The 13909-nt window shown below is 46.5% G+C and overlaps 1 long non-coding RNA gene across 1 annotated transcript; it reads right to left on the bottom strand.

Annotated features, from left to right (window-relative positions):
• Window positions 1-2233: 2233 nt before the first annotated feature.
• On the bottom strand, window positions 2234-6829 carry LOC311226331. Its single transcript, XR_014619545.1, has 6 exons — window positions 6766-6829; window positions 5853-5882; window positions 5627-5681; window positions 5294-5378; window positions 4782-4855; window positions 2234-2297 (listed from the first exon to the last, which is right to left on the bottom strand). It is a non-coding gene; the product is annotated as an uncharacterized lncRNA (long non-coding RNA).
• Between the last annotated feature and the right edge of the window lie 7080 nt (window positions 6830-13909).

The raw sequence follows: 13909 nt of genomic DNA, 5'->3' as shown, positions 1-13909 counted from the left end.
ATAGTAGTTGGCTAGTTGCGCGCTTCTGGCCACCTCCCGCAGTGCGCGCATACACACATACTGTCTGTAGCCTATACAGTACGTGCAAAATTAGTTGTCAAGAGCCAATCGCACAGGTTGCCTCATCTCATCTGGCTCTGCAAATAGATCTAGAGTCTGAATATCATATATAGCCTGCTGATGATCTCTCTCAAATCCATTCTGAGAACGGAATGCAGTGCCTGCGACGCGGGTCTTGATTGATTGATTGATTGATTGATTGATTGAAAATTGTATTAACAGATCATGCTGGACCTACAAAAGGCCTTTGACACTGTCAATCACTCCATTCTTGATTGAACATTTTATTAACAGATTGCAGAATGGGTACAGTACAGTACAGCTCAATACACACAATTGTTAAGGGGATGCAGACCAGAGAAAGACTTTCGCCTTGGGGGGGGGGGGGTCGGGTAGGAGGGGTATGTGGGCGGGTGGGGGACACTGTACAACTGTACAAGCAAAACTGTACATTGGAATATTGACAAAACCATACTTGGTCATTTACTGTACATTGGAGGGGGTTGGGTTACAACACAGGAGCAGAGTATAAACAACAGTACAGGAATGAGAAACAGTACTGTACTGTTGTTTATACTCTGCTCCTGTGTTGTAACCCAACCCCCTCCAATGTACAGTAAATGACCAAGTATGGTTGTCAATATTCCAATGTACAGTTTTGCTTGTACAGTTGTACAGTGTCCCCCACCCACCCACCCCTCCTACCCGACCCCCCCTCCCCCAACCACCTCCAATGTACAGTCCCCCCCCCCCCCCCACCTACCCAACCTCCTCCAATGTACAGTTTCTACGTCAAATGTATATACTCTCTTTTCTGGACTCTTTTTGTATCACAAACAATACTGTATTTGCAAATCTGGTATGTCATAAATGTATAGATATAGCAGTACTGTCTATCTGTATGTCGTGTATGTCATATGTTATGATGAATTGAAAATGGGGAACCCTGATGTAAACAAGACAAAAGTCTTTCTCTGGTCTGCATCCCCCAATTGTGTGTATTGAGCTGTACTGTACTGTACCCATTCTGCAATCTGTTAATAAAATGTTCAATCAAGAATGGAGTGATTGACAGTGTCAAAGGCCTTTTGTAGGTCCAGCATGATCTGTTAATACAATTTTCAATCAATCAATCAATCAATCAATCAATCAATCAATCAATCAATCAAGACCCTCGTCGCGGGCACTGCATTCCGTTCTCAGAATGGATTTGACGAGAGAGAGAGAGAGAGAGAGAGAGAGAGAGAGAGAGAGATCATCAGCAGGCTATATATGATATTCAGACTCTAGATCTATTTGCAGAGCCAGATGAGATGAGGCAACCTGTGCGATTGGCTCTTGACAACTAATTTTGCACGTACTGTATAGGCTACAGACAGTATGTGTGTATGCGCGCACTGCGGGAGGTGGCCAGAAGCGCGCAACTAGCCAACTACTATTATTACTACTATATTAATACAGTTTTATCCATCGCAAAGCGATCCGGGGCTTGAATACGGCCGGGGGATCCGCTCTATACGATGCAGACCCACGGCTCTCGTATTATAATGAGCCCGCGAGGGGTGTTATTATTAGAGTTAATAATATTGTATATTGTTTCCACTGCCTTTTTATTCTATTTTTACTTCTCCACTGTACTATAACTATGTCTTCTACTACCTGTACCTCCCCTCCCCCCGGCCCTCCCCATGCTGCTGAATTTATATTATTTTATGAATACAACGTTTAATGTTCGCTAACGTAGAGAAACATCAGACGTAATTCAAGATACGTCAGACGTACTTCGAGATACTTCCGTACTTTCCGCCAATCAGCGCATTGCCCTGTCACAGGAGTAATAGTCCTGTGGCAGGGCGGAAGTTCCAATCTGGACCGAGGCTCCGAGTCTGCAGCTCGACCCTACTCGCGAGATCTGGCGGTCAAAGCATGGCGGGCAATAACCCTTTACAGCGTGGATGTGTTAATAATGATTTGAAGATGTTTACACTTTTTTTTACAACCCTACTGTTCTCCCAAGAATTAAATAAAGGTTTGATGATGATGACATGTCCTAGAATAGAGATATAGATAGAGTGGGTGTGTTTGTGTTTGTACATGGAAGTTATACTCACATCAGCTTAAGGGAGATACCATCCATGTCAATTCAGCATAGGATGATTCAGATGGCCTTGTGGTCAGCAGGGTCCCCCTCTGGCTGCTGGCCTCTGGTAGAGGTGTAGATCACCAGTGTCATCCCTCTGAGAACACAATTAGACTTTAGACAGTGGCTTGCGAGCACGATGAGCCTCATTTCTTTATTTTGTGATTGCTCTATCTATCTGATCTTATTACAAAATACTTGCCTCCTAGATCACTAAATGCGGGGCTCCTATCCTATTGAACATATTTTACTTTGTGTGTTTATTTTAACAATAATTTGTGATGCCATCACACAAACTGGCATTTAAAGGGTAAAATTTCAAAAAGTCCTGCACCAGAATGCAGGAAATTAAAGGTGCTATGCATTATAAATGTCATTTTTCAGTCTCTAGCATTGTATTATAGTAATAGGAGTTCGTATCAATGTGTTTTTGGGCCTAAATACTATATTGGCGAATTCCTCAGCTACAGCCCATCCCCTCTTTGCCTCTAGTAAATCAGGTCATGTTGATTTGACGACCTGGTGCACGTCACAGGGCGCTGTTTATAGCGCACGGTGATGTGATTGGCTCTGTGGTTTTAGTAATGCCCGCCTCCATTCTTGCTACCTGCAGGGTGGAAGGTTTGTCCAGAAGATCACTAATCAGCTGAAGCCTGATGCGGTTCCCTCGGTCTTCAACAGACAGACCGGCGTTAGCTCTCGGGACTCGGGAGCGATCGCTAGCTACTTAGCACCAGCCGGGGCCGGCGTTAGCAACCGGGAGCGTCGTTGAGCATTCAGCCTGCTGGCTACCTATATCCACTTCAACCAGCGTCGCGGAGCATTCAGCCTGCTGGCTACACAGCTTGTCGGTGTGCTAATAGCCTCTGCAAGCTAACGGTAGCTGGCTCCAGGCTATTAGCACATCGACAAGCTGCTGGAGCTCCCGACGCTCGGCTGGTTGAAGTGGATCTAGGTAGCCAGCAGGCTGAATGCTCCGCGACGCTCCCGGTTGCTATCATGTGCAGGTCCTCTTCTCAGACCTGTGTGGCAAAGCACTGCACACGCATCATGCAAGCTACACATCGCTGCATGTTGATCAATGGTGGCCCACTCGGTGCATCACAGTGGGCTACTATTGTGCTAACAACAACCGCGGTGTCCGGCTTGTCGGCCGGCATGAGTGCTCGATTTGGGGTGGTTCTCTCCTCCTTGTGTGCCCCCGTTCTCGCGGGTGTCCTGCCGGGGAGCTTGTGGACGCGACAACAGCGGCGGCCGTAGCGTTAGTTAGCTCATAGCTATTGTGTACCACTAGCGTTACGGCGGGCTCGAGCACCCTACGGCTGCCGCCGTTGTCGCGTCCATGGGCTCCCCGGCAGGGTACCCGTGGGGACGGGGGTGTACAGAGAGGAGATAACCATTTTGTGTCGGGCGTGCATGCCGGCCAGCGAGCCGGACGTCGGGATATGTTGTTAGCACAATAGCTACCAAGCTAAGCTATGTTAGCTTCTAACGGTGTATACACAATATGTACAACGACACAATGATTTACATTATTACAAATATGGTAACGTGGTTGTGGCTTTTACAAATAGTGGTAACATATATATAGATAGACAGTACTGCTACATCTCTATATTTATGACATACCATATTTGTATTGCTACAGTACTGCTCAGTACTGCTATGATGGAGACCAGAGAAAGACTTTCGTCTTGTTTACATCAGGGTCCCCCAATTTCAATTCATGGTAACATTTTATATATATATAGATAGACAGTACTGCTACATCTCTATATTTATGACATACCATATTTGTATGTAACCTGAAACCTAATCTCTGACGGGGAGATGGGCGGAGCTATTTGGTGGGTGGCTGTCACTCAAAGCATTCTGCCAGAATGGGTGGAGCCAAGCCAATAATAGCCTGCTTTCATGAGGCTGAAAAATGCTGGTTTTGAGTACAAGATTAGAAATATAAAACAATGATTATTTTTGGAATAAAAATTACAGATGTGTTACATAGACTCACAGGAAGTGTGTAAAGTTGCCCAAATAGTGCTAGGAATAGCAGTGCATAACCCCTTTAAGTTTTTGTAACAAAATAATTGTGTGTGTGTGTGTGTGTGTGTGTGTGTGTGCGTGCGTGTGCGTGTGTGTGTGTGTGTGAGAGAGAGAGAGAGAGAGAATGATGGACAATTGCTTGCTGTGTGAGAGAGAGAGAGAGAGAGAGAGAGAGAGAGAGAGAGATAGAGATTAAGTACATTTGCTGAAATACAGTTGTTCTTAATTTTCTCACTTGCTATGTGAGAATGTTAGTTATTATGTTCTCAATGCCCCTTGCATTGTATGAGTTGTGTGGAAGCGTTTGCTAGTTCTAGTGCTATCCCTTTGTACATTGTGGCTGTGTCTGACAAAAGTTAACAATAAATAATGGTATTAGGAATACATTTGCCTCCTGCGTGAACTGTGCATAGCTGAATAGACTGTATTTTAACACCGGTCATATGGTGGTACTTGGAGAGCCAGCTACATTCTCAGGTGGTACTTGGTGTAAAAAGTTTGAGAACCACTGATCTATCATGTATAAAATTCAACTCACAATTCTACATGGGCTTCAGGTGGTGGTCTGCGTCTTCAGGTGGTGACATACTTCCCGCAACTGGCGAAGAATCTCTGAAATATTGGATTGTTTGACAGTGACACACAACAGAATATTATTTTATGCCTGAATTTCCCCAAAATGGCTAATTGGACAGCACTTCTCCACCATCAGTGGCTATACGTGTCAGATAGGTGCAGATAGGAGAATCTGTCTGAATGACAAAGAAATCGCTTAACTCTCCCTCCCTCGGCCGCTATTGGCGCGACGGTGTAGCGGTCATTCCTATATGGCTATGACTATGAGCCCAGATGCAACGAGTAATTGTCTACTCAAAATCAACTAAGTGTCATGATTACGTCATTACAACCTGGGACTTGGATGGGAGAGCAGGAAAGATCCAATGTCTTCAGTCAAAAATCCGCCAATCAATGCAAAGGTAAACATACGTCTTTAGAGACGTTTTATATAAGAATAAACACCAGTGAACTTGTGTATAAAATTCAACTCACGCTACAGGCAGTCTCTGCCTGCGTGCAACTGCTGGTCTCTGGTGGTAATTCAGGAATGGCTTCAAGTTCCTCTGGCGAAGAATCTCTGAAATATTGAATACGACAATAAAAATGTTATGCCAGTGAGAGAGGGAGACGGAGATAGAGGGAGAGACAGACATAGCACTGCTGTGTCATCAAATGACAAAGGCTTTGGCAATGTAGGTGTTGTGTGAAGTGGAGGGGGTCGAGGTGAGAGAGACAGAAAGACAGAGATGAAAACACAGATAAAGGTGTGAAGTTTGAAGTGGGGTGAGAGAGACAGACAATATTGAATTGAAAGATAATACTTACTGAGCTGAATCAATGGCAGTGTGGTAATAGGGGCTGGAGTTATACATTGGCATTCCTAGAGAAAGAGCAACATAATTAACAAAATAAGGAAAAAATAAGCACCATCAAAGTAGTTATCAATGAGCACCATATAACCTACAGTAGCAAGTGTACCTAGCTCCATATACCTAGCGCATGTCTGGTGGTAAAAACAAAACATGATTTGAGAATGTGTTAGTTAACTCACCTTGATAGCGGCGATGATTGCCAGCGAATTCTAAAAAGAAGACGATCAAAATATTCAAAAAACCTTGTATGCAATTTATCAAGACTGTGTATATTATATATATATATGTTTAGAGTAGCAGGAGCTAGAAGTTCAAATATGTCAGTCTTTCAAAGCCCCATTTTTTATATATAACAAAAGGCAGAATGAACATCACTGCCGCCCTGCTGGATTAAATTCTGAATTGCAGGTAGGCCTGAATAAGTATTTACTGTGCAAAATAACCAAAACCAGATAAATAATATGTTTTTTATGAAGCACAGATCATGTTAATTAAGTATTCTGAGTCTGAGCAGACAGAAAACCATCTTACCCTCAGCAAGGGATTACTTTGTGCTGAAGACCCACAATGCAACACAACAACTGCAAGCTAAAATGCCTCACATACAAAACGAAATAAAATAGAGCCATGGCTGTGTCCCAAGTTTAACACAATTGAACTATAATAAAGTATTTGTTAACACTAGTTACAACAATGCTTATGTAACTATTAAAAACGTACATTTTAATCACGAAACAAAATGGCAGACTAACGTTAGCTAGCATGCTAGCTAGCTAACGTTAGTAGCTGTAATAATATGCATCACTATTTGCTCAAACAAGCTCCAAACTATTTGCCACGGCACAGAGATAACATTTAGTCAAACGATAACAGCCCGGTGATGGTATCTGAACGGAATCATACTATTCCCATAAGAACTCACTTACCAGTTAAGTATACCATCTAGCATGTTAGCTAATAATGCTAACAAGCTTCGTTCTAGCCTACTAGTTGCCACCACGGTAATAATTCACAAAGTAGCATGTAGTCAAACGATGACAGCAAGATTATGGTATGTGAATGGCATAATACATTATATTGTCAATGACTTACCAAGGAGTTTGGCTCAGACTATTTGTCAAGCCAGTCAGTGAAGACACCATCCATCGCGCCAAAGTTACGTTTGAATACCTCAAGTCCCGTGAGATCTTCTAGGTCTCGCAAGTTGCTTAGGACTATACCCTCTCGAAGGGGAGGGGAGGGGGAGGAGGGGAGGGGGAATCTACTAAATTGATTCAACGACAGTTTTTCAAATGTTGAAATGGTATCTGTAATTAAATATTGAATCAACATAGCTTTTTCAACCTCAACCAAAAATAACCAATCTGACTGTACATTGGAGGTGGTTGGGTGGGTGGGGGGGTTGGGTAGGAGGGGTGGGTGGGGGACACTGTACAACTGTACATAAATATTACAGTGACAGTCCAGTTGAGTTAATAGATGGAGAGGGGGGGGGGGGCGTTGACTTGCAACGGATGGACTATAGTGCAGCAATGCAAGTTCAATTCACAGTTATTACTACAGACCGGTGGCACTCACCTCTGTGGTCATGAAATGTTTCGAGAGGCTGGTCAAGGACCACATTTGTGCCTCCCTCCCCAGTGATATGGACCCTATGCAATTTGCATACAGGACAAACAGGTCCACTGACGACGCGGTCTCCCAGGTACTGCACAGCACCCTCTCTCACCTTGACCGTCAGAAGGGGGGCTATGTGAGACTGTTGTTCATACAGCTCAGCGTTCAACACCATAGTCCCCACCAGACTGGTGGACAAGCTGATCGAGCTGGGTCTGAGCTCCGCCCTGAGCGCCTGGGTACTGGACTTTCTTAGTGAAAGACCCCAGGCGGTCAGGGTGGGGGGTCAGACCTCCAACACCATCACCCTGAGCATCGGGTCCCCCCAGGGCTGTGTTCTGAGCCCCCTGCTGTACTCACTCTACACACACGATTGTGTGGCCAAGTTCAGCTCCAACTCCATAGTGAAGTTCGCAGACGACACGGTGGTGGTGGGGCTGATCTCGGACAACGACGAGAAGGCCTACCGGGAGGAGGTTGAGGTACTGGAACGCTGGTGCCAGGACAACAGCCTGCTCCTGAACATTGGTAAAAACCAAGGAGCTGATCATGGATTATAGGAGAGGACAGCAGGAGACACACACACCACTGATGATTAACGGGGCTACTGTGGACAGGGTGAGCAGCTTTAAGTACCTGGGGGTCCACATCTCAGAGGATCTGACATGGTCAACACACATAGACACAGTAGTAAAGAAGGCGAAACAGCGCCTCTACCACCTGAGACAGTTAAGGAAGTTCAGAGTATCAGGGAAGATACTCCAGTCCTTCTACTCAGGAGCTGTAGAGAGCATCTTGACTGGAAACATCACTGCCTGGTATGGAAACAGCACGGCACAGGACAAGAAGGCCCTACAGAGAGTGGTGCGCTCAGCCGAGCGTACCACGGGTATTGCACTACCTCCCCTGCAGGTTCTATACAACAAGAGGTGCAAATCCAGAGCCTGCAGAATAATGAAAGACCCCCACCACCCCAATAACAGCCTGTTTCAGCTGCTGAGGTCAGGCAGACGCTTGCGAACCCCAGCTACTATAGGACAGAGAGGCTTAGGCTCAGCTTCTTCCCCCATGCAGGCCATCAGAGTCTTGAACAATGAACATTGAGTACCACAGAACACTGAACTATCCACACATAAGCACACATGAGCACACACACGACACGCACGATGTGCACGCTCACACACTAGCAGCCACTTTGACACTTTAACATGAGCGGGCACACACTCATGCCGCACACACCCACACTTATTGCCAAAAGGAAAGGCCACTTTAGTATTAGCAACAGTAACAGTGTATTGCACTACCAAAGCTACCTAGCATGTCCTATATACTGTAAATAACTATGTACAAATGCCGAGATGTCACACCATGTTGCCTGTTACCTGTTTATTGCACAATGTTTTTTGTATTGGATTCTATTATATGTTGTACCACTGTATTGCACATCGTTGCGGGCAAGACCACCCGCATTTCATTGTATACTCGTATGCCGTGACAAATAAAACTCTTGACTTGACTTGACTTGACTTATTGTTGTAATGGAGAAGTGCGGGAGTTTATGTCACGGGGGTTGGGGACGGGGTGTGCGAGGGTGTGTGCAGGGTGCGATTCACGAGGGGAGCTCGGTGAGCCATGGCTCCCTTAGATCAGACATCAGCTCACCTGAATACATGATTTGTGAATCTTTGGGGGGTCTCTAAATTACTGAAAATAAATGCTATTTTGATGTATAAATGATTTCCGCACAAATTCACCGTAATAGACACGGCACTGCAGATATACCCTACTCGTAATACGCATGGAACATGCATGCTATTCTTGCGTTCACCATTCGGAGCGTGGCGGCGCTGCACTGCAGTCTGCACTCTGCAGGCACAAATAGACACATCCAGGATAATGTCGAAAGTTTTTCTAACCAATTTAGATTTTACAAAGAAGACGAAGCAACTTGCTACGGGGACTACTTCTGTGACATGCAGATTTTGAGAATTGGGCAGACCATCAGGACAGGACAGGTCGGTGGCGATAATGTTGCATCTTTTTACTACTGGAGATGAGGAGTGACTTTTAATAAAACTGCAAGAAAAACAAATGTAATTCTCTCCGCGGCAGTGAGCTGGAGTCTCTCTCTCTCTCTCCGCGGCAGTGCAGTGAGCTGGACTCTCTCTCTCTTTCTCTCTCTCTCTCGCGGGCATCTCTCTCTCTATCTTTCCGCGGGCGTCTCTCTCTCTCTCGCGCGGGCGTCTCTCTCTCTCTCCCCCCCCCCTCTCTCTCTCTCTCTCTCTCTCTCTCTCTCTCTCTCTCTCTCTCTCTCTCTCTCTCTCTCTCTCTCTCTCTCTCTCTCTCTCTCTCTCTCTCCCTCTCTCTCTCTCTCCGCGGGCGGGCGTCTCTCTCTCTCTCTCTCTCACGGCAGTTGCGAGACTCAGGGAAACGCTCTGATTTTTTTTTTTTTGCGCCTGACCAACCCCCTTAAGTGAGGCTTACTGGAACACTCCGAAAATATGTTTATTTGCCATCTTCCCCAGAGTCAAACTAGAAGATGGATATCAATTTCATCTCTGTGCGTCAGAGTTAATTTTTTTACAGAGCGCTAGCTGCTCCCTACTTCCAGTCCTTGTGCTAAACTATAGGCTAGTTGCTTGCTTCCAGCCCTTGTGCTAAGCTATAGCTAGCTGCTCCCTACTGCTTCCAGCCCTTGTGCTAAGCTATATAGCTAGCTGCGCCCTACTGCTTCCAGCCCTTGTGCTAAGCTATAGGCTAGCTGGTCCCTATACTGCTTCCAGCCCTTGTGCTAAGCTATAGCTAGCTGCTCCCTACTGCTTCCAGCCCTTGTGCTAAGCTATATAGCTAGCTGCTCCCTACTGCTTCCAGCCCTTTTGCTAATCTATATGCTAGCTGGTCCCTATACTGCTTCCAGCCCTTGTGCTAAGCTATAGCTAGCTTCTCCCTACTGCTTCCAGCCCTTGTGCTAAGCTATAGGCTAGCTGGTCCCTATACTGCTTCCAGCCCTTGTGCTAAGCTATAGCTAGCTGGTCCCTATACTGCTTCCAGTCCTTGTGCTAAGCTATAGCTAGCTGCTCCCTACTGCTTCCAGCCCTTGTGCTAAGCTATAGCTAGCTGGTCCCTATACTGCTTCCAGCCCTTGTGCTAAGCTATAGCTAGCTGCTCCCTACTGCTTCCAGCCCTTGTGCTAAGCTATATAGCTAGCTGCTCCCTACTGCTTCCAGCCCTTGTGCTAAGCTATAGGCTAGCTGGTCCCTATACTGCTTCCAGCCCTTGTGCTAAGCTATAGCTAGCTGCTCCCTACTGCTTCCAGCCCGTGTGCTAAGCTATATAGCTAGCTGCTCCCTACTGCTTCCAGCCCTTGTGCTAATCTATATGCTAGCTGGTCCCTATACTGCTTCCAGCCCTTGTGCTAAGCTATAGCTAGCTTCTCCCTACTGCTTCCAGCCCTTGTGCTAAGCTATAGGCTAGCTGGTCCCTATACTGCTTCCAGCCCTTGTGCTAAGCTATAGCTAGCTGGTCCCTATACTGCTTCCAGCCCTTGTGCTAAGCTATAGCTAGCTGCTCCCTACTGCTTCCAGCCCTTGTGCTAAGCTATAGCTAGCTGGTCCCTATACTGCTTCCAGCCCTTGTGCTAAGCTATAGCTAGCTGCTCCCTACTGCTTCCAGCCCTTGTGCTAAGCTATATAGCTAGCTGCTCCCTACTGCTTCCAGCCCTTGTGCTAAGCTATAGGCTAGCTGGTCCCTATACTGCTTCCAGCCCTTGTGCTAAGGTATAGCTAGCTGCTCCCTACTGCTTCCAGCCCTTGTGCTAAGCTATAGGCTAGCTGGTCCCTATACTGCTTCCAGCCCGTGTGCTAAGCTATAGCTAGCTGGTCCCTATACTGCCTCCAGCCCTTGTGCTAAGCTATAGCTAGCTGCTCCCTACTGCTTCCAGCCCTTGTGCTAAGCTATAGCTAGCTGGTCCCTATACTGCGTCCAGCCCTTGTGCTAAGCTATAGCTAGCTGCTCCCTACTGCTTCCAGCCCTTGTGCTAAGCTATATAGCTAGCTGCTCCCTACTGCTTCCAGCCCTTGTGCTAAGCTATAGGCTAGCTGGTCCCTATACTGCTTCCAGCCCTTGTGCTAAGCTATAGCTAGCTGCTCCCTACTGCTTCCAGCCCTTGTGCTAAGCTATAGGCTAGCTGGTCCCTATACTGCTTCCAGCCCTTGTGCTAAGCTATAGCTAGCTGGTCCCTATACTGCTTCCAGCCCTTGTGCTAAGCTATAGCTAGCTGCTCCCTACTGCTTCCAGCCCTTGTGCTAAGCTATAGCTAGCTGGTCCCTATACTGCTTCCAGCCCTTGTGCTAAGCTATAGCTAGCTGCTCCCTACTGCTTCCAGCCCTTGTGCTAAGCTATATAGCTAGCTGCTCCCTACTGCTTCCAGCCCTTGTGCTAAGCTATAGGCTAGCTGGTCCCTATACTGCTTCCAGCCCTTGTGCTAAGCTATAGCTAGCTGCTCCCTACTGCTTCCAGCCCTTGTGCTAAGCTATAGGCTAGCTGGTCCCTATACTGCTTCGAGCCCTTGTGCTAAGCTATAGCTAGCTGGTCCCTATACTGCTTCCAGCCCTTGTGCTAAGCTATAGCTAGCTGCTCCCTACTGCTTCCAGCCCTTGTGCTAAGCTATAGGCTAGCTGGTCCCTATACTGCTTCCAGCCCTTGTGCTAAGCTATAGCTAGCTGCTCCCTACTGCTTCCAGCCCTTGTGCTAAGCTATAGCTAGCTGCTCCCTACTGCTTCCAGCCCTTGTGCCAAGCTATATAGCTAGCTGCTCCCTGACACATGCCTCCTCTATTTGAACGACCACATCAAACAAGAGGTGGACGCGGGCAAATACTGCGGCATGGTCATGCTGGACCTACAAAAGGCCTTCGATACTGTCAATCACTCCATTCTGATTGACAAGCTAAAAGCAATTGATTTTGATAGCTTATCAGTGAGCTGGATGCAATCCTACCTGGAGGGGAGAGAACAGATGGTAGAGGTAAACGGTATACTCTATCCCCCCCCTCACAGTGAGCTGTGGTGTTCCACAAGGAAGCATACTAGGACCGCTACTCTTCCTAATTTATGCAAATGACATGTCGTCAGCCTGTGACTGCAACTTGTTCCTGTTTGCGGACGACTCAGCCATGCTGGTCTCTGACAAGAACAAGTTGCAGGTTGAAAAAACCCTCAGCTCGGAACTATATAGGCAAAATCTGCATATGGCTCGCTGATAACAAACTATCATTACACATGGGCAAAACAGAGTCCATTCTCTTCGGTTCAAATAACAAACTCAGCAAGACCGACGGCTTCTCAGTTGCAGTGCATGGGTGACAATATTGTCACAAGGAAAGACGAAATTACCTACCTGGGTTCCATCCTAGAGGCAAATCTTTCCTGTGACAAAATGGCATCCAATGTAATAAAAAAAGTCAACCAACGAACTAGATTCTTGTACCGGATCTCCTCTCAAGAAACAAGAATACCCTTACGACTCTGGCAGGAGCCCTCATTCAATATACTACGACTATGCGTGCACCTCATGGTACCAAAGCACCTCATAGGCGCTTAAATCTAAATTACAAACATCACAAAACAAACTGGTCAGACTACTACTTGACCTTACCCCCAGAACCCACCTCACCCCTGCCCACTTTGACAACCTAGGATGGCTTAGAGTAGACGACAGAGTACAGCAACTTGCAATGGGCCTGGTCTACAAGATACACTATACGACTAAGGTACCCATGTACATGTCAAAATACTTCCCAAAGGTCAGTGAATACCACAACCACTAGAGGAAGCTCAACAAATCATGTTAAACCCAGATTCGGCTCAAACAATGAACTAAACACGTTTCGCAATTATGCCACATCAATGTGGAACGCCCTACTCAAAGCTGTAAAGGAATGTGAATCACTACCCACTTTCAAAAACACCCTCAAAGAACACCTATACGGGATACTGCAATTCGAAACATGGCCCCTACAAATGTACATTTACATTTACATTTAGTCATTTAGCTGACGCTTTTATCCAAATCGACTTACATGTTCTGTACGACAAGCCATCAGGAAGGGCACAAGCTGAGCAACAATGTTCATCAAAGTGTTGAGTGCTGGTTAGTTTATTAGGACAAGTGCATGACAGTACGGTTAGTTAGGGTTAGATTTTTTTTTTTTTTTCAGATAATGGTTGAAGAAGTGCGTCTTTAGTCGACGGCGAAAGATTGGACGTGTTTCGGCTGTCCTAACTGGGGTGGGTATAGTTCATTCCACCATTGTGGGGCAAGGACTGAGAATAGGCGACTTCTCTTTGATGACCCTCCCGGAGCTTGGATAGGAGTAGAACTGAGGCGGCCAGAAGATGCAGAGCGTAGGGGTCTTGAGGGTGTGTAGTTAGAAACCATTGACCGGAGGTAGGCGGGAGCGGTTCCCTTTGCCGCACGGTATGCTAGGTCGAGGGCCTTGAAGCGGATTCGTGCAGCAATGGGGAGCCAGTGCAGGTCCCTAAGAAGTGGGGTGACATGGGCCGACTTCGGTAGGTTTGAGATCAGGCGGGCCGCTGCGTTCTGAATGAGTTGAAACATT

This window comes from Notolepis coatsorum (assembly GCF_963971535.1).
Source record: "Notolepis coatsorum genome assembly, chromosome: 4".
Lineage (NCBI taxonomy): Eukaryota > Metazoa > Chordata > Actinopteri > Aulopiformes > Paralepididae > Notolepis > Notolepis coatsorum.
The sequence above is the reverse complement of the archived record's forward strand: the minus strand, read 5'-3'. Positions and strand labels throughout refer to the sequence as shown.